We start from the raw sequence: 22,069 nt of genomic DNA, 5'->3' as shown, positions 1-22,069 counted from the left end.
TTTGCTAATCTTGTTTTATTTATCTCCTGTTTTTGGGGGGAGGAGGCTGGAGTCTTTGAAAATAAGTCCTAGACATACTTTCACCCCAAATCCTTCATTATTCATCTCTGATAAGAACTGAAAAAAAAAACATAACCACAATGCCATTATCACATCTACAATATCTGTATCTATCACATATCTATCTATAATATCTATATACATCACATCTATATCACATTAATAATCTCTTAACATTTACATCAAATCCACATTTTATTTCCCTGTCTCAACCATGTCTTTTTAATGCTTGGTTTATTCAAATCAGAGCCACACAAGATCTGAACACTGAATTTGGTTTGCTAGGCATTTTAAAAGCCATTATTTACATGCATTTGATCTTCATACTAACCCCACGAAAAATGAACATTTCTGGTTCACAGGCGGGCAAACTGGGCCTCCGAGAGCTTAAGAAACCTCCTCAAGTTCTCATTGCCAGCAGAGCCAGAGCCAAAATTTGAATTGAGGTCTGACAAAGTCCAAAGACTCCATTCTACTCCTTCCCTTTCAGGCTACCAGGATTTTTCCTGTGTTGCAGAGAGGCAAGAGGACTATTGTTTAGGAGAGAGGGTTTAGGCTCAGGTTGGCTTGCAAATTGGAGCAAGTTATGTCATCAGATCTTCCACTTCTGTCTGCATTTGTAAAGTAAGGATAATGATGGTTTGGGGCTAAATAAATAGGATTATTCATGTCTAGGACTTAGCACAGCGCTTGGCACATAGAAAGCACTCACTAAACCTTAGTGATTATTATTGGTGGAGAGGAGGACGGCCAAGTGTTTGCTTTTGTTGGTAGCTCAGGAAATGGTGGTTCGTCACTAGTAATACAATCTGAAGGGGGTTGCTTGGGTGGGAGTGGGGTAGTGATTTTCCCTGGATTCGAGAAGGAAGTCTTGGACATGAAGATTTAAATAGGCATTCAAGGAGTTCTCTAAAGGCCTCAGCTGGAAAACAGTTAAACATGTCTTCTGAAGGCTAACTTTGGTTGCCTCCACAGAGGGAAATCAGGGGGTGTCAAATAGGGTGGAAGGGAGACTTCTCAATGTTTATTTGAATCCGGAACCATGTGAATGCATTTTTAAAAAACCCTTTATCATGGGGATACTGAGAATCGTTAACACTAGGATCTAATGATAATAAAAATAATCCCCTTACATTTCTTGCAGCCCTAGGAAGGTCTAGGTCATACGAGGTGGGTTTTGCACCAGTATTAGGAGTATTTCAGCATGACTCTGATTTTTTTTTAAAGATTTTATTTATTTATTTATTTATTTGAGAGAGAGAGAACACGAGCAGGGGGAAGGGCAGAGGGAGAAACACTCCCTGCTGAGCAGGGAGAAGACCCAGACTGGGCCTCCATCAATCCCAGGACCTGGGGATCATGACCTGAGCCGAAGGCAGACCCTCAACCAACTGAGCCACCCAGGTGCCCCGAGCCTGACTCTAATTTCAAAGATCCAAGGTGATATTTTAATTTCAGGTGTCCTTCCTCTGACATTCATTCTAAGGGTCCAGAACCACAGCTCACAGAAATGGGGTTATCCACCCATGGATTGTCTTCAAGCACATGTACTGTTGAGAGTTGAATCTATTGGCTAAATAACGTCTTTGTGTATAATCGGTGCATTTATCAGGGCTTTTGAGTTCTTTGGGCCATAGATCACTTTTGATGGTGAAATCAGTGTAGTCTCTGGGGACCTGATTTTCTAGGGTTCTTGGGAAGGGAGGAGGCACCTAACCCCCTTCACAAATAATCAACAATTTGTCTAGACACTGTCCTAAGGCCTTTACATACATTAACTCATTTAAACCTCACAACACTACACTGTAGATACCATGATTCCAATTTTACAGGCAAAGAAACAGAATCAAGTGAAGTTAAGTAACTCGATCAAGGCCAGAGCCAGCATGCTGGACTAACCATTAAGCAATACTACTTCTCTGTTGGTAGTGGCCCAGGCATGCAGGGGTTCTTTGAAGGTGACTCAAGCCTGGTTGGTTGTGTAGCAGCGATACCTTGGGTCCCAAATCCCAAACCCCTCCTTTTCTGCATCTTCTGGTTTAGGAGCAGGAAAGACCAGAGTGTGAATTTCTGCATTGACCCTGGGCCATTTACTTTCTCTCTCTTTGCTTCAGGTTCCTTATCTGTCTGCCCCAGGGAGGAGTTTCAGATGGAAAGACCTCTCCATGCCTTCCATGTATGGATGTGTGCTGGGGTTGGGACGAGGAGGTGTGTGGCTTCTGCCAGGTCTCTAGAAGCAACAGGGTGTTTGGAGGTTCTTTCCTAGCTAGCTCCCTCCCAGGAGGTCAGGCCCCCAGGCAGCGATGGCGCTCAAGCTTAAATGTTCTTCCCCCGCTAGGAAACGGGTTGTTACTGGGGCCAGCTCCGGTGGCAGCTGGGCTGGAGGGACAGGGAGAGGTGTCCTAGGGAAGGTCTTTCTCCCCCGAGGGTGTTAGGGATGAGATCGTATGCTCAAGGAAGGCTTCTTGGAGGTAGCGACAGTTGAGTCGAATCCTAAAGGTCTCGCAGGAGTTAGTAATAAGAGGTGGAGGCGTAAGGGTTAGAGATCCCCCCTCCAGCCCCCGCCCCATGCAGAACAAAGAAGCACCACCCAGCTTACAGTACCGAAGGGGAGGAGCTGGGAGAGTGGGGAGGTCCGTAGAGGAGAAATCACGCAGGGGCTTCAGAGCTTGCCTTTATTCTAAGAGCAATTGAGAGGGTTTTGAAGGAGTGTGGGTAAGAGTTTTAGAGACTCCTCTGGCCAACAGGGAAAAATGGGTGGGAGGGGGGCAGGAGGCTATCACAGAAAGCAGTCGGATTGAAAAAGGCTGAGGACCGGAAGAAAAGGGGGGGGGCGGCGACCGAGCATCTGAAGCCTTTCAGTCCCCGCGACACTGCGCTGTCCCTCAGCTTTCTTTGCTTCTTATGGAAGGACCTCATAAGGGCTGAGCACCGGCCAAACACTCATTGAGCGAAATAGCCTAGAGCCCCCTCTTCTTTGGGGGCTCTCTGGTCCAGGAGCCCCAGGATTGGTAGGGTTAGGCGGGAGAACTTACCACTGCTGAAGAACCGTTACCCCTCAAAATACACACAAACCTCGGCCGCTTTTGGCAGCAGCCTCCTCCGCCCATGACCTCATGCTTTAAGCTCCCATATAGCCTTCCCCCGCCCTGTCCCCACCCAGCGCCCGAGTGGGGGTGGGGTGGGGGACAGCGGTGAACGTCTGGGTAGGGGAGCACCTCATTTATCCTGCGCGAGATTTGGGGGAAGGGACGCAACGATTTCCCCACACTGAAAAAAAAAGCACGGCTTAACTTTCCCTCGAGCAAAAACTACTCGGTGTCTTCTGGGCCCTTCATAATAAGATCGATGCCTCGCACCCGGCTCGAGGCGGTCTGTTCAGACGGGCCGCCTTTGGTCCCATTCCCTCTGACCCGGAGAGAAGTCGGGGAAGGCTGGGGTCCCGCGCTCCACCGACGGGCGTCCGCGCCGTCGCGGGACCCGGGGCCGTCCTGCCCTCGCCCCTCCTTGGCGCCGCAGAGGTTTGAACCCTGGGTTCGCCTTTCAGCCCGCGCCCTGCCCCCTGCTCGCAGCTGCTCTCGGTTTGGGTGCAGCGGTTTCCCCCGCAGAGGAGGAGGAGGAGACAGCGCGAGGAGCGACTCCGGGCTCAGGTTTCCGCACCAATGCCGAGCAGCCCCGGGCGGCCCCCGGCGGCTGTCCCTCCTCCCCGGCACCACGTTCCACAGTCATGGCGCGCGAGGAGGGGCGAGCGCGCGCCGCCGCGGCCCCCCCCCCCCCCCCCCCCCCACCCCGCCTCGGCCCCGGCTCCTCTCCTAGGCAACCTCCCTCCCCGGCCTGCTGCGCCGCGGAGATGGAGACCCCTCCCCAGAGAGCTGCGTTTCCAGCGCCGTCTGCAGCACCCCCTCCCCGCCCCCATCGGGGAGGAGGTATGGAGCCGCGCGCTTCGCGAACCTCCAGCCCCTTCCCGGGAGCCCCAGCCCCTCTTCCAGCCCCGCCGAGCCTGGGTGCAGTGGGGGTAGGCACAGGCCGTCTCTCCGCACCCCACCGAGACCCTGGCATCTTTGCAACCCCTTAAAAAAATCAATACCCCCCAAACCCCAGTCGTTAAATTGCAAAGCGCGTTACAATAACCGAGACGGCTACGCAGGAAGCAATCCTGCACTGGTCCCGGTCTAAGGCGGCAGCTTCCCGGCCACGCCGCCTTCTCCCCGGCCTCGATTTTCCGGTCATGCCGGAGAGTCCGCCACACCCCGGGGCTGACAGGTCCCGCGCGGGGCCGCAACTCGGTCCGCGTACCCCGCCCCATCCTAGTCCAGAGTCTCGCCAGCCTACAAAAGGTGCAACCTCACGCACATGCTGAGCACACAAATAAGGTCGGCAGCGCAGCGCCGGGGAGGTTGCAAACAATGCGCCAGGCTGCCCGCGCCCGCCCGAGTGCGGCGCCCGGGGGGACAGGGGGCGCGGGTGGGGGCCGCGGCGGAGGACCCGCCGGCCACGGCACTGGACACCTTACTTCCTGCTTCCCCGCCCGCCGCCAGACCCAGCTCTGCGGAGGGATATCTCTCCCCCCCTCTGTCCCTCTCTCCCTTCCCCCGCCCTCCCCCTTATTGCTTCTGCTCCCACCCCCCCCAACCCCGCCTTTCTCCTTTTGCAAGAAAATAATTTGACAGTCGATTTGCTGACAGGGGAGGAATTTGCATCCTGGATTAAAAAAAAAAAAGGCCGAGAGGAGCTTGGGAACGGTTGCTAGGGGTGGGTAATGGGTGAAAAAAGGGGGGCGCCGGGGAGCGGATAAGGAGGGTTAAGGGAGGGGGCGAGGGTGGGGAGCAATGCAAAAGGTAAGGCCAGGTTACCGCGGCTCGGCCCCGAGTGGGCTGCGGCCGGGGGAGGGGCGAGAGATACATATGTATTTCTGTCTCCCTAGCACACCCCCTTCCCTCTAAGCAATGGCTGAGAGGCGGTGCATGCAGATGGGGAGTAAGTTTCCTGAAGGGGAGGGTGGATGCACGCGCGCGGCCCCGCGCTGCAAATTTCCACCGGGGAGGGAGAGTGGCTGGATGCGGAGAGTTTGGAGTTGCTTGCCGCGGAGGGCAGGAAGGGGAGCAGGGCCGGGAAAGGGGGCTGGCGGGCGCTATATCTGGGAGTAAGTTTCCAGGATCAGGAGAGCCTGCACGCTTGCACGCTAGTAAGTTTCTGGTTGGGGAGGGCGCGTGGGGAGGAGGAGAGGGAGGGGTGCATGTATATAGAAGGGGGGAGGGGGGAGCAGATTTCCTGCGGGGAGGCTGAATGCATATGGAGAGTAGATTTCCTGAAGGGAGGGTGGAGGCGTAGACGGACCGAGTAAGTTTCTTGCTGGGGTGGCGGCGGAGGTGGTGGGTTGGTGCTTTGGGAACCCGGAGCTTCCTTCCCGGGGTGGGGGGGGGCATGCTGTTGGGGGTGGGGTGGGGGCGGCGCAGGGCCCTGTTCCCTGCTGGGGAAGGGGCTTGCATCTGGGGAGTATGTTTCCTGGCGGAGCGATATTTGTTTACAGGCTGAGGGCAGTACTGTAAGTGAGTAGCGCTTCGAGAAGGCGGCTCTGACATAAATTAATATTGAAATTACTCCATCAGCTCTGCTCGCCCCCCCCCTCACCCCCCAAGCGGAGTCTGGTCTTGTCGGATTGCCCATGCACTTGTTGCAGAAACAGCCAAGGTAGGCAAGAAGCTTATTAAGTTTCATTAAAAAAAAAAAAATTAGTTGGGGGATGCTCCGTGAGAAGACGGGGGAGGGGAAGGGAAAAGTCTCCCCCCACTTCTTTACTCTCAGTCTGTTAGCAGGGCCTTCTTTCTGCTTCCTCTCTTCCCTCGTCCCTCTTCGGGCTGTCCAGCATCCCAGCAGAGGGGGGACGGCTGAGGTGGGCGCTATAATTGGCAGACCCGGCTTAAAGGGTGGTGGTGGTGGGGCTTGCTATTGAAGGTTCTGATGTTATAAAGCCTTCATTCTTCCAGCCAAGAAACCGCAGGACCCTAGGGATGTGCCTTTGGGGGTTTTTGACATGATGCATATATGTATGGATATGCGCCTGAAGGCTCTTTGGGGGCTGGGTACTCTCCCAAGTTACAGGGGTCACCCAGATAAGAGAAATGTGTAAGGGGGTAAGCCTGCCCCTTTCACTCCCTAACTTCAGTTTGGGAGACTGGGAAGTTACTGCTGGTGGGCTGAAGAAATAGATATTTAAGAATTACACAAAACCACCCATTCACTGGCGGAGGCCGAGAGCACCTGGCGGGCAGCCTCTAGCCAGCACTGGGCTGGAGCATGTGCGTCTGCCATCCTTAGGTTAAAGAAAATGACTTCTGGTTCCTCCGTGTGCCTTCGGTTGGTCTGTTAGAGCCAGCTTTGTGGAAACTCTTCCCCAGACGAGACACGGCTTTGGCAAGTGAAGTGTTGAAGCGGGTGGCTCACAGCGTGGCCTGGGTTGTCTGGTGAAGTACGTGGACGTGATACTTGGGAATGATGAAGCCAGGGATGATTGAAGAGTTCTTTAAAAAATGCCTCTCGAAAGCAGGCTGGGTTCACTTTTTAGCAGGCCATGGAGGAGAGCTTTAAGAGAGTTTTAAGTTTTACCAGTTGGTACCAACCTTCTGCATCCTTTACCGTTTCAAGAAAGCAATCTGGTGATGGAAAATGTGGTTTTGATGCCCACTGTAAGAATAACAAGCAGGACTCCAAGCTTAACCAGTTAACCAACAGTCTTTGCTTCTCCTGGCTTCTCTTTTCCTGGTCTTCAGCCGGCTGGTTTCTGCAGATGAGTTGTAGGTTTTGGCTCTCAGGTACCTTGATTATGCTGGGAGTTTTAACTTTGCCAGGATATAATTTTAGCTCCAGGGACTCAAACCCAGACATGTTTGGTAGGGTCCGGTAGTAAACCCTATGTGTGTGGTTAACTAAAGTTGGTTAAGCTTTGTGCAATTCTGTGGACGAACTCAATTCTAGAAGGGGAAAAAGTGGATTTTAAAAAAATCTCTCTATATATGTTACTGATGGACAGTGCTTCTCTTCTTTCCTTCCTGTCATCAGATTTCCAGGTTGAGAATTTGATTTTTGGCAGCTTGAGAGTTGAGTTTGTTGGGAATTAAATATTATTGCCACTTGTCAAATATTCTTAACTAGGTCTTAGTTAAACAAATTCACTAGTATTTTTCCCTGCTGAGAATCTTAGCCTGGATGGTGTATATGCTGGGAGGGTAAACAGAATCTTTATGTGTGTTTATCCCAGGGTAGAAGAATTATTTACATGCCTACCCTTGAAGCCAAGAGCAGTCATTCAGTTTTTTTCTTATATTTATGAGATTTATTTTATTGTCTTGCTTTGGCCATTAATCAAGTCACAGTAGCTTTTTTTTTTCCTTTTTGCTGAGAATGTTCTTGTGGTAATAAAGGTTTGAAGGCCCATGAATCATAATTCGTTCTTTTTAAAATATTGTGGTGATTGTCAGGATTTGATTTATAGGAATTGATACCAGGAGTGACACACCTCTTGGGGCCCCGCCCTTTTAGGCATGTCCATTTTCGCCAAAGGATTGTTTAGAAGCCAGCTTGACATCTCAAAAAAAGAGCATTTCCCTTCTGCTTTATGGGCATTGAGAATATTAATTTTGCATGTTCCATAGTGAACATGGGTCTTTTCACAGCTTGGTAAGTCGGCTTCCACATAGCAGGCATGTGTTAATATCACATAGCATTTATGTGAGCTTGCTGTGAAAACAGTTGTTCTATGAACTGTGTGAAAAGTATTCAGTTTTGTCTCCTTTAACTGGCTTGGGCCTGTGGTTTTTAGTGAAGGTAGGAGCTTTCATAGTAAAAGAGCGGACTGCTGCTTATATAATAAAATGTGTGGTCACAAAAGCAAAGCATATTTGTAACATTCTTTTCCTCCTCCTTTGGTAGGTAGGTTGGTCATAATAATCAAAAGCATTGATTTTTTTTTTGAAAGTTTAAGGGTTCTCCATCAAGTCGATTAATCAGAAGGTGTTACCATTGTCTTGTCTTGGGTAGTTGGCTCAGTTTACAGTATTTGTAAAGCGACAAAGAACTTTTAAGGTGATTTGATTCTCAAAGCAGGGAGTAAATGTCGCCAATGAGAAAAGTTGGGAGGGTACCCGTTTCTAGCCGTTTCTGGGTTTTGGATTTTTTATCTTAAAAGTGCATATTTGACCCATGAGTTTCTTCCATCTCTGAAATTCTGACTTGGGTCTTGTGGAGAGAGGTCTCAAGAGGTCTCGACAAGCTCTTCCTGGGCCAATGGCCAAATTGCTTCACGGACAAGAATGAGTTGATTAACTTCTGTTTTTGTCTTTTCATGGAGAGAGTGGATTTGTACCTTGGCATTCCAAAAAGGACTCTTGAATAGCCTGGTAATCTTGATGGTCAAATACAAGGAAATACTTAATGAAAGTCTGCCACTGTCTTGGAAAAAAAAAGTGCATGGTTATTTCCCAATTATATGTGCTAATAGAGCCTGGGGGCACATAATCCCAGGCACCCAAAATAATTTCAGTTAATCTTGGAAGTTTCCCCTCCAGCCAGCTGGCTTACCTGTTAATTATGCTTGGTCAAGTCTAAGGTTAATTGAGCTGTTATTCCCAGGCTGCAGGAGGAGTTAGTCTTGGGGAGGAGGGGGACACCAGAAAGCCAAGTGTGGCTTTACCCACTTTCTGTGGAGAATTCACATACGGGTAAGTGGGATTTGGTTGTATGTTTGTGATAGAGTTCATAATAATCATGTTGTGTTCCTGTCGTTTCTGGGATATCCTGTCTTTCACCATAGGCATTTTTTTGGGGGGGAAAGCTCTTGATGTTTTTATTGACTTTGAACATTGACATGAAAAGTGAGGATCCAGACAAGTGGCTCAGACCCCAGGCAGTACGAATGGATGCTGGCTGTTCTGCTCTAAAAGCAGTTGAATTCAGCTCATTTTATTTATGACTTCATAAAACTGTGTGGGTTAGGGAGAAGGGAGGATTAGAATCAGCTGGGATCTTGTGGATTAATATTTCTGAATTTGCATTTTGGCAGGGAACCAAAGAAATAAAGGGGAAAGTAAAACATAGTTGATTTCTTTTGTGGGGAGAGGGAGACAGAAGTAGTTGGCGTCCAGTTATTGGCATATGCTTGTCACCAAGAGTACTGTGGCATTTTAAGGAATAATACAGTGCTGGTGACATAAGTTCGATCCCATGGCTTCTTAATAAATCTTTACTTCTGGGTTAAAGAAAATGCACAACAAAAAGACCTTGTGTTATTTTCTAAGAATTTTTAACTACTCATGGTATCTGCTTATAAGGTCTTTTGGTTAATTTCGGTTTACTGAGCAAGAGGATGGTTTTTGTGTTTTCCTCGTCGAAAGACAACAAGCTGGGGGTGGATGGGATGTGCTGAGCTATTGGGCTGTTGGTGCAACAACACTAAACATTTTTTTTTGTTAGAGAGGAAGGGGGAAAAGAACCCGTGTGCCTAAATGGCAGTGATAACTTTGGGCTCCTAGAAAGTAACAATTATTTTCATGCCGTAATTGGATCTACTTTATTCCTTCGTTCGGGAGCTACTTTACTGAGCACCTACTATTCTAGGCACTGTCTTGAGGCTGGGAATATAATGATAATTAAAATAGACATATTTTACTCCCTCTCCCCTCCAGCACCCTCACCTCTAGCTTACCATCCAGAGGGGTGGCAGACGCGTACAGAAATATATATTGCAAAATGTGATAAATGCTTTGATGAAACCATAGGGAACAGTGACCTGGCCTTACGCAGCTAAAGTAGCCTAAGAAGGTGCTCTAAGGTTTGGCAGAGAGCACCAGCAAGAGGAAAGCCCGTGTGGAAGGACTTTGGCTTTGGGGGGATCTAAAGAGAGGCACAGGTTTGAGATAAGGGGGGTGGGGAGAGGGCAGCGTGAGGCGAATGTGCAGGACTCCGGAGGCCTCTGAAAAGGTTGGGTTTCATTTGAAATGCAGTGGGAAACCACTGAAAGTTTCCAGTGGGAAGTGACACCCCCAACTCTTGATAAAGGGGCTTGCAGTGGTGGAGAGGGGCAGGCGTGGAGTTGAAGAGCAGGCCAGGTGAGGAGGTGACAGGGAGTGGAGGGAGCAGGTGGGTGTGAGATGCACTTTGGAGGTAGAAGGGGCAGGGTTGCTGATGGGTTTGATGCTGGCTGGGGAGAAAGAATCTAGGATAGCTCTGAGGGTTCTGGCTTGAGCAGTTGGGTACATGGGTGGTGCTGTTTGCCCAGATGGGGAAGATTCGGAGCAGGAGGGGAACGGAATCAAGCTATTTCCTTTTGGGCGCCGCTAAGTTTGAAGTGCCTGTTAGACTCAAGGTGGAGATGTCAGGCAGGCAGTGTGACAGTGGTGTCCAGCACCAGAGGAGTGGCCAGGCAAGAGATAAAAATGTGGGAGCCGTCAGTGGTATTTAAATCCAGGAGACTGGATGAGATGCCCTAAGGAGCCTATAGAGAGAGGAGGAAAGGCTCTGTGTGTGTGTATGTGTGTGTGTGTGTGTGTGTGTGTGTGTGCGCGCGCGCGCGCGCGCGCGCCTGCGTGTTGCTGTGTTGTTGCAGAGAGGGTGGTGGTTAAATGTTTCATGGGGTTGATAAGGCCAGAAAAGTCACCGCTGGATTATTTGGCAAAACGGAAGCCATTGAGGCCTTTCCAGAGAACAGCTTCAGTGGAGTGCAATGGATGGGGTGGGGGCAAGAGTGGAGGCGTTGGCATGGGGACTAGGAGGTGAGGAACTCGTCATAGCATGTGTGGACAACTTTTTGGCAAAGTTTGATTGTGCAAGAGGGGGGCAGAGGTATGAAGCAGGAGCTGGAAGGACATGTGCCTAATGGGAAGGGTTTTTTGGGTGCTGGTGTTGCCTTTGTGTACTGATGGGGAAGATTCTGGAGAGGCAGTGATTGAGGAGAGCAGTGGGTGGGGTTGGGTCAGCTGACTAAAGCCCTTGAGAAGGTTTCAGGAAGATTTGGCCTTTTCCCCAGGGGGAAGGCCTTCTATCCAGGCCTGAGGGAAAACCTGAGAAGACAGGTGCAGGTGAGCAGAAGGTGAGGGGGCTGTGCTCCAGGCTGAGGCTGCAGCTTCCTGGGCAAGGATTTGGGCTCAGGACTTGACACCAGCCGGAGACTTTCAAGGGTTAAGACTGCATCAGAAGATTGTACTGCATTTTTCCTCAACATTTGACTACATTACTGAGCAGTACAGAGGCAAGAGCAGATTCTTTCACTTGAGGAAGAGTCTTCAGGTAAAGTAATTTGGGCCTCACGCTAGATTTATATGAAAACTGTCATCGGAAAAAAAAAAATCTGTGATTTTTCAGCCCTGTTCAAAAGTTGGTGGGCAGCTTGTCATAGGTTTTGAGCAAGAAGCTCCAAAAAAGAAAAAGAAAAAACAAAAGAGGCCTCTCCTTTGGGCAGCCTTTCATGAGCATATGCCGCAGACTGCCAGTCTGGGTGGCCCCCATCCGTGGGGTCTGCACGGGAGTGGGCGGGTGAGGAGGGCAGCTGAAGATCTGGGTCCAGCGCCCTCGTGGTCACCTGGCTTTGGCCAAGGCGGCCTCCCAGCCTGGCTCCGCATCTGTAAAGAGCGGGTGATACCATCTGCCGTCTCTCCTCTTCACTTTTGAGGATGCCATCAGATAATGGACGGAAAGTGCTATGTAAACTGTAAGAGGCATCGCGTGAGGTGAATTGATCTTCAGCCAGATCTCCTTTTCAGATATAAAACCTGACAGCCACTGAAATGCTTCCTTTAATTCCCCAGAGCTTCTACCCAAACCTCCGTTCACCACGCCCTCTCCCATTCTTGTTCCCGCCTCGTGGGGGTTTCAAGCCCTCTGGGATCCTGGTAGCGAAAGTGTTCCTCCTGTCGGAAGGCTGGCATCCGAAGTGGCTGGCGGTGACATGCTAGGTGGTCTCGGTTCAGACTCTGATCCCGGATTTAAACTTGGAGACCTCCCCACTCAAGGCGACAGACGGACTTGGCTTGTGCTCTGGGTGCAGGGGAGTCTTGAACCTCCCCAGGAAGCCGGACTGTGGTCAGAGGGTCCTGGCAGGTCTTCATTTGCATTCAGCGTTTGTTTTGCAAATGAAGCCTGTTCTATAAAGCTGAGTCTACCTAAAAACAGCCCTCAGCCCTTTCTCATACTGTTGTGCTGGAAAAGTCATTTCCAGTTTTAAGAAATACCTTGCGCTTTTCACTCATCAGACCTCTCACCTCTGAGCCAGAGGGTGAGGCTTTATTTATTTTTGAATTAATTTTTATTATGGGAAAACTTTTACATGCAACAAAAGCAGACAGGCAAGTGTAATGAGCTCCCTTGTACCTGTCACCTAGATGCAGCTGTTACTGAGATTTTGCTCACCTGTGGGTAATAGGACTTCTTGTGTTTGTATAATAAATACAAGATGTCAGTTTTGAGAGATCAGTGGAACTGATACCAATTTGGTTTCATAAAGGGGAAAATAATCAACAAAAAATCAGAGAGAGAGGAAATGGATGCCATCATTGAAATAACCAGTGTTTACCTAGCTTTTTATTGGTCCAAAGCCTCTTTGGCATGTCTTATTTTATCTGACAACAGAAGCAACAACCATAGGAGGTTGAAATTCTCATATGACAGCTGAAGAAAGTGAGGCTCAAGAAGTAGAATTGAAAAAAATATATATATAAGTGATTAACCCAGAGTCACATGTCCAGCCAGCATCCTGGTTTAATGCCAGAATTTGAATGGTCTGCAAATGTTGTGCACCCTCAAATAGATAATGCTATGCAGTATTAAGTAAGAATATGGTACTGAGTAGATGCAGAGATCATGGAAACCAAGATGATCATCTGGGAACTTTGGGCTTCTCCCAGTGACCTTAGTTGGAAAGACTCAGATGATTTAAGCATGTTTTGGGCATTACATTTTTTAAAAAAACTTCAATTGTCTAACTCGTTCTGGAGCACACAGCTTGAAGGCTGCCTCATAATTAAAGCCAAAACTTGACTTTAACAAATTGCATGGCTGTTCTCCATCAGCCTCCTACCCTTTGCCCTGTCCTTTTTGTGGGGCTCCTAAGTGGAGGAACCTGGACAAGCCATGGTTGTTTCTAGACAGCCTGGCCTTTAGTTTCCAGGCTCCAGCTTTGGCCACATTGGGCCCTGAGCAGTTTGCTAACCTCAGAAAGCTTCCTGAGGGCCCCTTGGAGTGGTCTTTGTCATAACAAGGACTGCTCTGAGGGCCTCTCCCCTCATCTTGGGAAACCACCTCCAATCTAACTTTTTTGAAAGATGTTTTTTTATTTTTAATTTTTTTAAAGATTTTATTTATTTGACAGAGACAGACACAGCGAGAGAGGGAACACAAGCAGGGGGAGTGGGAGAGGGAGAAGCAGGCTTCCCGCGGAGCAGGGAGCCCGATGCGGGACTCAGGGCTCCATCCCAGGACCCTGGGATCGTGACCTGAGCCGAAGGCAGACGCTTAACGACTGAGCCACCCAGGCGCCCCTGAAAGATGTTTTAAAAAGCAAAAGCAAAAAAAAAGTTGGAGTTGATGCCCAAGGTATTTGAATAGGGGGTGTCATTTGAGTTCCCTCTGATGTCATCACAATGGGAGATACCAAACTCCCTTAAAATTCGACTCAAGGATACCAGTAATGAGGCTGATTCTCAAGTACTGGGACTCGTTCACTTTTCTTTCTTAATTGGGTGAACACATGTGAGCTGAGGGGGTGTTATGGGGAGCCTCAGTAGGTAAGGACATTTAGAGGCCTCTCTTCTTTTGAAGAGTCTGAGCTTCTTTAGAAACCGGTATGGAATTCAAACAATTTCAGTGTGCATATGCTCATTCCTTCATTCTCTCTTGAGGGCCCTGTGTACCCCGTGTGCCTGGTCACGGGCCAGGGCTGTGGAGTGGGCCACGGGGGGGGGACTCGCTCGGGCTCTTAGGATGCTCTTGTCATACTTACCCCCAGGTGTGTCTCTCACCACTTCTGCACTGCCCTGGGGAGGGCAGAACTGGGTCATCACTCACTGTTGTACCCCCAGCACCTGGCATAGTTGGTGCATATAAATGTCTATATATTTAAGAATCAACTGGGTTTTGTTTGTTTGTTTGTTTTTTTCACCTCTCATTGGAGGGAGAAATCCAGGCCTCTCTGACACCAGGGTCAGCTCTGGAGCAGCCACTGAAGGAGACCAGGCTAGAGAATGTTTCCTCCCCCCTTGCCTCTCGGGGCCTGGCAGCCTTTAGCCGGGGTGGTTTAACTGAGCTCTCAAATTCAAGTGCAGCCCCATCCCCCATCCCTTTTAATAAGTGACATTTTGTTAAATCAGTTATTTGAGGCCTTATCTATATTTCTGTCTGTGCTGGCTTAGTCAAAATAGGAAAGAGAGTGAATATTAGATTTCTTTCCCCGCCCGCGCCCCCCCCCCAGGAACTCTACATAAGATTTCTGATGGGGCGGGGGTGATGTGTCCTTGAAGAAGTAAATGCTGTGTGCAGAAAAAATGTGGAGGGCTTTGACTTGTAGCGAATGCTGTTTTTCAGCAGCTGTGATTTTTCCATTTTTCTTTTTCTTTCTGTTTTGATTAGTGGAACTCATTGTGCTCCAGGGTTGGGATTGCGTTGGGGGAGGGCGCGGAGGGAACAACATTTACTGGGCGAGCTGGAGTTGGCGAGGAGGAAGGAGAGAGGGATTTATTGAAAATATATGTCTACTTCTGCTCTGATAAAGCGGCAGGCATGTAAAAATGCAACAGGGAAATCATTATTGTGGCAAAATGTAGGCAGGGCTCTGCTTTCTCATTAACAGAGCTTAGCTCGCGTGGAGGAGGGGGCGGCCAGGCTGCTTTGAGAGTTGGGGTATTCAATAATAGCAGACACTCAGGGGATTGTCTCCATCCCCCCCTGCTCACCCCCTTCGGCTGCCTTCTCCTTTCTTTCTCCGATCAGTTTGTAACCTTTTTAAAGCTGCTTGTCAGATTTCATGGTCTCCATTGTCACCCCTGCCACCCCAAAATGCTGTAAGGACTGTTTAATTTTAAAAGTTGGAGGGAATTAAAATAAATTTTCTCTTGGGAACTCAAGGAGAATTTTGGCAACACACTGTGAGTCAGAGATTGGATTATATCCCTTGCATCCCAGAGAGCACCAAGAAGAGCCTTATTTAGGGGCTCAGGAATTTGCATATGCTGTGGGGTACCCAAATGAGGGTTTCAGATTGCTTTAGGAGTAGTGGCTACTGTTGACAGAGTGCTTACTGTGTGTCCCTGGCCCTGTGCAGGTATGTTAGTCACTTCTGCCTTCCAGCAGTTGTAAGAGGCAGATGGGATGCCCACTTTACACTTGAGGAAACTGAGGCTCTGGGCAGTTCGGCACCTTGCTTAAGGACACGCAGGTGCTGAGTTGCCAAGCTGGTCTCCAGATCCAGGCCTAACCCCCAAAGACTGCTGAGTCACCTTCCCTATATGGAGGCCTAGGTTCTAGGAACCTGGACAACATAGAGCTACCACAGCAGAGCCTGCCATTGACCGGGAAGGGTGGAGTGCTCAGGATGTTCATGAGAACCTTTCCCGAGCCCCTGGACAGAGCTGTCTTTCTGAGGAAGATCAAGGTTAGTGGCTCACATCTTTTTTAGAAGAAGTGAGCGAGTGCCCTCCTCCCCAGCCTGCCAAGCTACAGTGACTTTGTCAGGGCTGACAACTTGTTCCTCGAGCATTTTTGAGTGCTTCCCGTATGCCCGGATCTTACCAGTGGCAGGAATACCAGGACAAGAGAAGGAGCTCAGAGTCTGGTAGGGACAGTCAGGAGGACACATAAACCTGGTACACGGTGATGCCGCCTAGAAAAAGATCATATTGCAGAAGTAGTCAGTGAGAGGGACTGTGTAGAGCAGCCAGGGAAGTCTTCAGAAAGAGGTGGTACATGGGTGGGGTGGTGTGGGTTCAGTGGGGGCTTACCAGGCAGGCAAGGTGGGGAGGGACTAGCAGATAGCATAGTGAGTATAGGAAGCTACATATAGTTTGGCTTTACTGAAGCATCACCTCAAAGCTTACCCATCCGGGGCGCCTGGGTGGCTCAGTTGGTTGAGCGTCCAACTCTTGATTTTAGCTCAGCTCATGATCTCAGGGTCATGAGATCGAGCCCTGTGTTGGGCTCAGCGCAGAGTCTGCTTAAGATTCTTTGCCTCTCCCTCTGCTCCCCCTCTCCCCCCTGCCTTAAGTTCCCTCTCTAGGAGGAAAAAAAAAAAGAAAAGCTTACCCATCTAATCTTATTTTCCATCACCTTCAGTTTAATGCTCTAGAACTGTGCCGTCCAGTATGGTAAGCCACTAGCCATGCATGGCCACTTAAGTTTAAGTTAATTTAAAATAAAATAAAATAAATAAAATAAATGAACAAAAAATTCTAAGTTCCCCAGTGGCACTAGCCCCATGTCAAGTGCTGGTGGCTGGTGGCTGCCATACTGGAGAGCATGCATATAGAACATGTCCATCAGTGTAGAAAGTTCTGTAAGGTAGCACTGCTCATGAACTTTGCCCTGAGGCTTCTTCTGCAAGGCATGTTTTCCTTCTTTGTCCCTTACCTGGCTCACTCCTACTTCCTCCAGAGGCCTTCCCTGTGCACCCCAGGCTGGGTCGCCATCCCACTGTCCATCTGGATTGCAGTGATCCCTTTCTGTGTCTGTCTGCCTACGAGGACTTTCAGCTTCTAAAGGGCGTGAGCTAGGTCTTGTTCATTCTTGTGCCATGTCTTGCTTATCATTGCGTCCCCAGCACCCAGCCAGGGCCCGGCACATACGAGGTTCCCAGTGATAGTTGCAGGTGACGAGGCTGGAGAAGTGAAAAGGGATTGGGCTGGGAGGATGAGATACCATGATAGGAAGCTTAGCCTTGACCCTGTAGGCAACAGGGGAGTCATGGAAGGGTTTGGAGTGAGCAGAGGTGTGTGGGGGATGTGGACAAGTCAGATTTCTGTATTAGAAAGGTCATTCAGAGGTATGGAGGACAGGCTGGAGGGGCTGAGCCTGTAGGCCGAGAGATCAGTTAGGAAAGTATTCAGAGGACAGGAGCAAGAAGGGAAGGGTCTGCACTCTTAAGCTGTGCCATTGGGTTTGGAAGAGTAGCATAATCATCTTGCCAAGTTAGGATTTCCTATATTTCTGTCTCCATTTTGGTTTGGTTTGGTTGTCTTGTTGGTTTCTAGGGAAACTACAGAAAGCATTCCCTTTCACTTCTCCTGGGTACCCTCAGCCTCTTTTGTCTTGGGGGCCCCCAGCCTTGTTCTCTGCTTTTGTAGATGGGCTTCCCTCCCCCACCATCCTCCACCCTGCCGGGTGCTCACCTGTTCGTTTCTCTTCAGGGTTTCTTCTGGGGTTTCAGCCTTCTGTCTTCTTCAGCCCATGACGGATTCTCCTCTGAGCACACTTCTGGGGGCCTAAATTTAAGAAGCTTGTAGAGAATTTTGCAAAGGAGTCTGGGTAGTAACTGAGATCAATCTAGGCTCTTTGAGGTAGTGGAAAGGAACCAGGATGGCAGAATTAGAGAAGCATAAGAGGATCATTTTCTCTAGGAAGGGGAGGTCAGGTGCTCTGGCCATGGTGACCTCACACTGTGCATGTTTGGGGATAGGATGCATTGCAGAATGTGATGGCTCCCTCCTAAGTGCGGATGCATGCCATCGTTTTATATATGTAACCTCATTTAAGCGTCACAGCAACTTGACGGGGAAGGCATCATTATCCTCATTATACAGGGGAGGCAGTGGGGGCACAAAGGGATGAACAGGCTTGCTCAAGGTCTCGTGGTTAGGGAATGGCAGAGCAAGGAATTCAAACCCAGGAACCCAGACCTGGCTGACTATAAAAGCAGGTGCTCTTCCCCCTTCCTCATCCTGCCTCCCACTTTGCCTTACCAGTCACTGTGGCCTGAGCTCAGTTCAGAATGTGGCTTGGATAATACGGAGGAAGGGGCACCACGCTGACCCTCGAGGGGTACTCCTGGATAGCAGTGTAACTCTCAGAGCCTCGTTTCCCTTATTCTCAGTACCTTTGCTTTCCTGGTTGAAAAGGTTTATTTTAAGAATCAAAGGAGAGAAAGGATGCACAAGTGCTTTGACAAATACAAAGCCACATATTTTACTCTTCTGCGTAATTGCTTTCTGAAGGAGCAAAACGCTGTGATGGTTGGGTCCCAGTGCTGTATCTGGGTTTTGGGAACGAGGTGTGTGTGTGTGTGTGTGTGTGTGTGTGTGTATGTGTGTGTGTGTGTGTGTGTGTCCCACAAATCTCCCTTGTTAACTTCCAGGCGTGCTTGGGCCTGGACTTGCTCTCAGGTCTGCCCCGATTGCTCAACATGATTTGGGGGAATGGTTGGTGGCTGGGCCTTTGACCAGAGCTGGAGTGCTCTGCATGACCTTGGGAAAGTCACTTCACTTTCCTAAATCTCCCTTTTCTGAGATGTAACCTCATAACCTTTATATATGTAACCTCATTTAAGCCTCACAGCAACTCGATGGGGAAGGCATCATTATCCTCATTATACAGGGGAGGCACAAAGGGATGAACAGGCTTGCTCGGAGGGGTCATTGGGAAGACTAATGGCAGAATATGTGTATAAATCAGCACCTTGTCAGCCAGAGAGTGACATGTATTTGTGTAGTGGAGGTCATGGGCTCCACGGTCTGTTGAGTGGACTCTCAGCTCATCCTCTTTCCTGGTCAGAATGTATGGCTCAGATTTATACAATGTTCTCCTGCTTTTAAGACCTGGAGAAGACGTGATTCAAAACTCCTTTGGAGCTAAGACTTTTTCACTGAAATTGTGTAAATGATAAGTAAAGTTCATAGAACTTTTTAGTTAGGACAGAGAGACTATAAATAGTACATGGTGATTATAGAGCATTTGGAAAATATTGGTAGGTTTTAGAAAGAAAATAGCAGTTGTCTTTAATTCCTTCCTGTTACTTTTTTAATAATTTCCTTCCAGCATTTTTTCTAGGCAGCATAGTCTGGTGATTAATAGTTTAAGTTCTGGAGTAAGACTGCCTGGCTTTGGATCCAAGATCCTTCACTCCATGGAAATAATGGAGTTGAGTGAGATGAAATGAGATGATACATGTAAAGCATTTGGGGCTGTGCCTGGCACTTAGTAAGTTCCCAATAGACATTAGCTATGATATTATGCCTTAAAATAGTATTGGGCTAATTTTGAATGAGATTTAATGTTAATATCTTGCTCATTAAATATTCTTTGGATTCTTTTTTTCATAGTTTCTTAATATATTCTCATATGGCTTTTATGTTTAACAAATATTTATGGAGCACCTACTGTGTACCAGGCACTGGGTCCCAAAATTTATTTAACTAATTCCTATTAGAAATTTAGCTTATCACTTTGACTATTATAAATAATGCTTCAATGGACATCCTTGTGTGTAAATCTTTGATCACATCTTGGATAATTTTTTTAGGATAAATTCCTGGAAAGGAGAATTGCTATGTTAAAGATAATGGGTGGGTTTTTTTGTTTGTTTGTTTTTTAAAGATTTTATTTATTTATTTGACAGAAAGAGAGAAAGCAAGAGAGGGAACACAAGCAAGGGGAGTGGGAGAGGGAGAAGCAGGCCTGCCGCTAAGCAGGGAGCCCGATGCAGGGCTCAATCCCAGGACCCTGAGATCATGACCTGAGCTGAAGGCAGATGTTTAACAACTGAACCACCCAGGCGCCCCAATAATGGGTGTTTTTAAGGTTCTCAGTTATAGTTCCTAATTGTTCTTCAAAATGTTTTTAAAAATTAATTTTCATTCATACTACTAGCATGTGAGAGTGCCGACCTCACCTCATCAGCTCTAATATTATTTTCCAAAAAATGGTAATTCTTGTGTAGCATGGGTTACCCTTTCAACCGTATACTACAGCTCTTCTCTGGGGCTCAATTTTTTCCTTCTACAAGGTGGAGTACAAATGTCTCTTGCATGATAACGACTATTAATTTAGCAAGATCTTTGGATTTCAATTGTGGAAAGACTGTGCAAATGACCTGAATTATTATCAAAAGTGCTTCTTTCAACTGAGTTAGAATTTCTTCATGCTTATCCAAAGACTTGAGAAGTCAGGGCGCCTGGGTGGCTCAGTTGTTAAGCGTCTACCTTTGGCTCGGGTCCTGATCCCAGGGTCCTGGGATCGAGCCCACATCGGGCTCCTTGCTGAGTGGGGAGCCTGCTTCTCCCTCTCCCTCTGCCCCTCCCCCTGCTTGTGTTCCCTCTCTTGCTCTCTGTCAAATAAATGAATAAATAAAAATCTTTAAAAAAAAAAACCAAAGACTTGAGAAGTGCTTTCTTCTTATCACACACAGACTGTGTGAGCAGTCATTCCCTGCCCAGGGCACGGGATGTGTCAGATAGCTGGTTTGTATTGGCAGGTGAACAGCATCCTCCACTCATATGAATAATTGTTGCTAATAATTGACTGCGGAATTATGGGGTCCCTGTCCAAAGTTTTAGGTATTTGTTCTTTTTGAAACTTTATAAGAAAATGAAGGCTGCTTTTACCTCCCACAAGTATAATAGTGTACAAGTTTTGTGTGAAACCAAAGAGAAAAAAGTTGTCCTCCTGAAAATGCTGAAAAGTATGAAGACAAAACCAGTCAGCATTCCATCATCTAGATAGAATCTGTTTTCAAAAAATGGTGTGTTTCTTTCTAGTATTTTTTTCAACGTGTATATCTTTGTATAGTTGGAGGCTTTCTTTGTGTGAGATGTTTGTTTTTAGTGCTGACCCTAAGTCAGTCCTTTAACCATTTCCTGGAGGGTTCAAGCTACTTACCACACTTAGGCTCCTTTTACCTCCTTTATGCTTTTGGTGGTCTTGTGATTTTAATTTTTTCTCTATATTAAACCCCATGAGACATTGTTTTAAAAAGTCAATTACAATTCAGATTAATCCACATATTTACTCTTTTTGGGGTTCTTCATTTCTTCCTATATGACCATGCTCATGTTCTTCTCTCAGATTAATTTCCTTCTTTCTGAAGAAACCCCCTTAGTTGTGTGTGTGTGTGTGTGTGTGTGTGTGTGTGTGTGTGTGTGTGTAGGAGGTGTCTGCTGGTGCCAAATTCTCTCAGTTTCTGTTTGTCTGAAAATGTCTTTCACCTTTGTCTTTGGAGGATATTTTCACTAGGTATAGAAGTCTAGGTTGCCTTTTTTAATCCTTTAAAGATAACATTCCATTGTCTTCTGGCTTCCTTCATTTCTGTTAAAAAGTCATCTGTCAGTTTTATTGTGTTTCTTTTGAAAGTAATATTTTATTTTCTCTTTGGCTTTTTTTTAAAGCAATTTCATTATGATGTATATAAATGTGGCTCTTTTTGTATGTATCCCCCATGGAATTTGGAGAGCTTCTAGATTCATGGCTTGATTTTTTTCTCTGTTTTAGAAAATTTGGAAGGAGTTCTCTTCAAATACTGCTTTTGCCCCATTATTTCTCTCCTCTTCTTGATCTTTGCATATGTTAGACTCTTTCATGGTATCCTGCATGTTTCTGAAGCTTGTTTTTGTATTTTCTGTGCTTCGGTATGAATATTTTTTCTACTGACCTATTTTCTACTTCATTGGTCATCTCTTTCCTGTTTCTTTGTTGTCAAACCTATCTAGTCAATTCTTAATTTGTTTTTGTTTGTAAATATCTTATTTGTAAAAATATTTTTTGATTGTTTTTAATGATTGTATTTTTCTCTTGGTTTGGTCCTATTTCCTGATGTGCTTGGTAATTTTTGTTTGAACGCTGGGCATTTCAGATGGAAAAAGTAGAGGCTGTTTTATCACCTTGATTCTGTTAAGGCTGGTCTACTTTTGATCGGCCCTTGCTTTTAGAGCGGGTGTTTATTAGGGTCCCGCTTCCTTGGTAGACCCTGATAGTCACAATTTGTTTTTCTACCTCTGTAGAAACTACCAAAATCTCTGCTTAGCTTTTCAGTTTTTTAATGTTTGTT

General features: G+C 47.4%; 1 protein-coding gene across 17 annotated transcripts in view; it reads left to right on the top strand.

The window, feature by feature from the left end:
* Nucleotides 1-4,930: 4,930 nt before the first annotated feature.
* Nucleotides 4,931-22,069, top strand: part of TRERF1 (transcriptional regulating factor 1) — a 198,301-nt gene continuing 181,162 nt past the window's right edge. For 12 of the 17 annotated variants that reach the window (XM_073904969.1, XM_025890335.2, XM_073904977.1 and 9 more), the window contains exons 1-2: nucleotides 5,054-5,245; nucleotides 5,670-5,751. The gene's annotated coding sequence lies outside the window, so the exon portion shown is untranslated. The other 5 variants (XM_073904971.1, XM_073904968.1, XM_073904970.1 and 2 more) reach the window with 3 other exon arrangements.

The sequence above is a fragment of the Callorhinus ursinus genome, unplaced genomic scaffold (assembly GCF_003265705.2).
Source record: "Callorhinus ursinus isolate GAN/ISIS: 27379988/994484 unplaced genomic scaffold, GSC_fseal_2.0 scaffold22, whole genome shotgun sequence".
Lineage (NCBI taxonomy): Eukaryota > Metazoa > Chordata > Mammalia > Carnivora > Otariidae > Callorhinus > Callorhinus ursinus.
The sequence above is the reverse complement of the archived record's forward strand: the minus strand, read 5'-3'. Positions and strand labels throughout refer to the sequence as shown.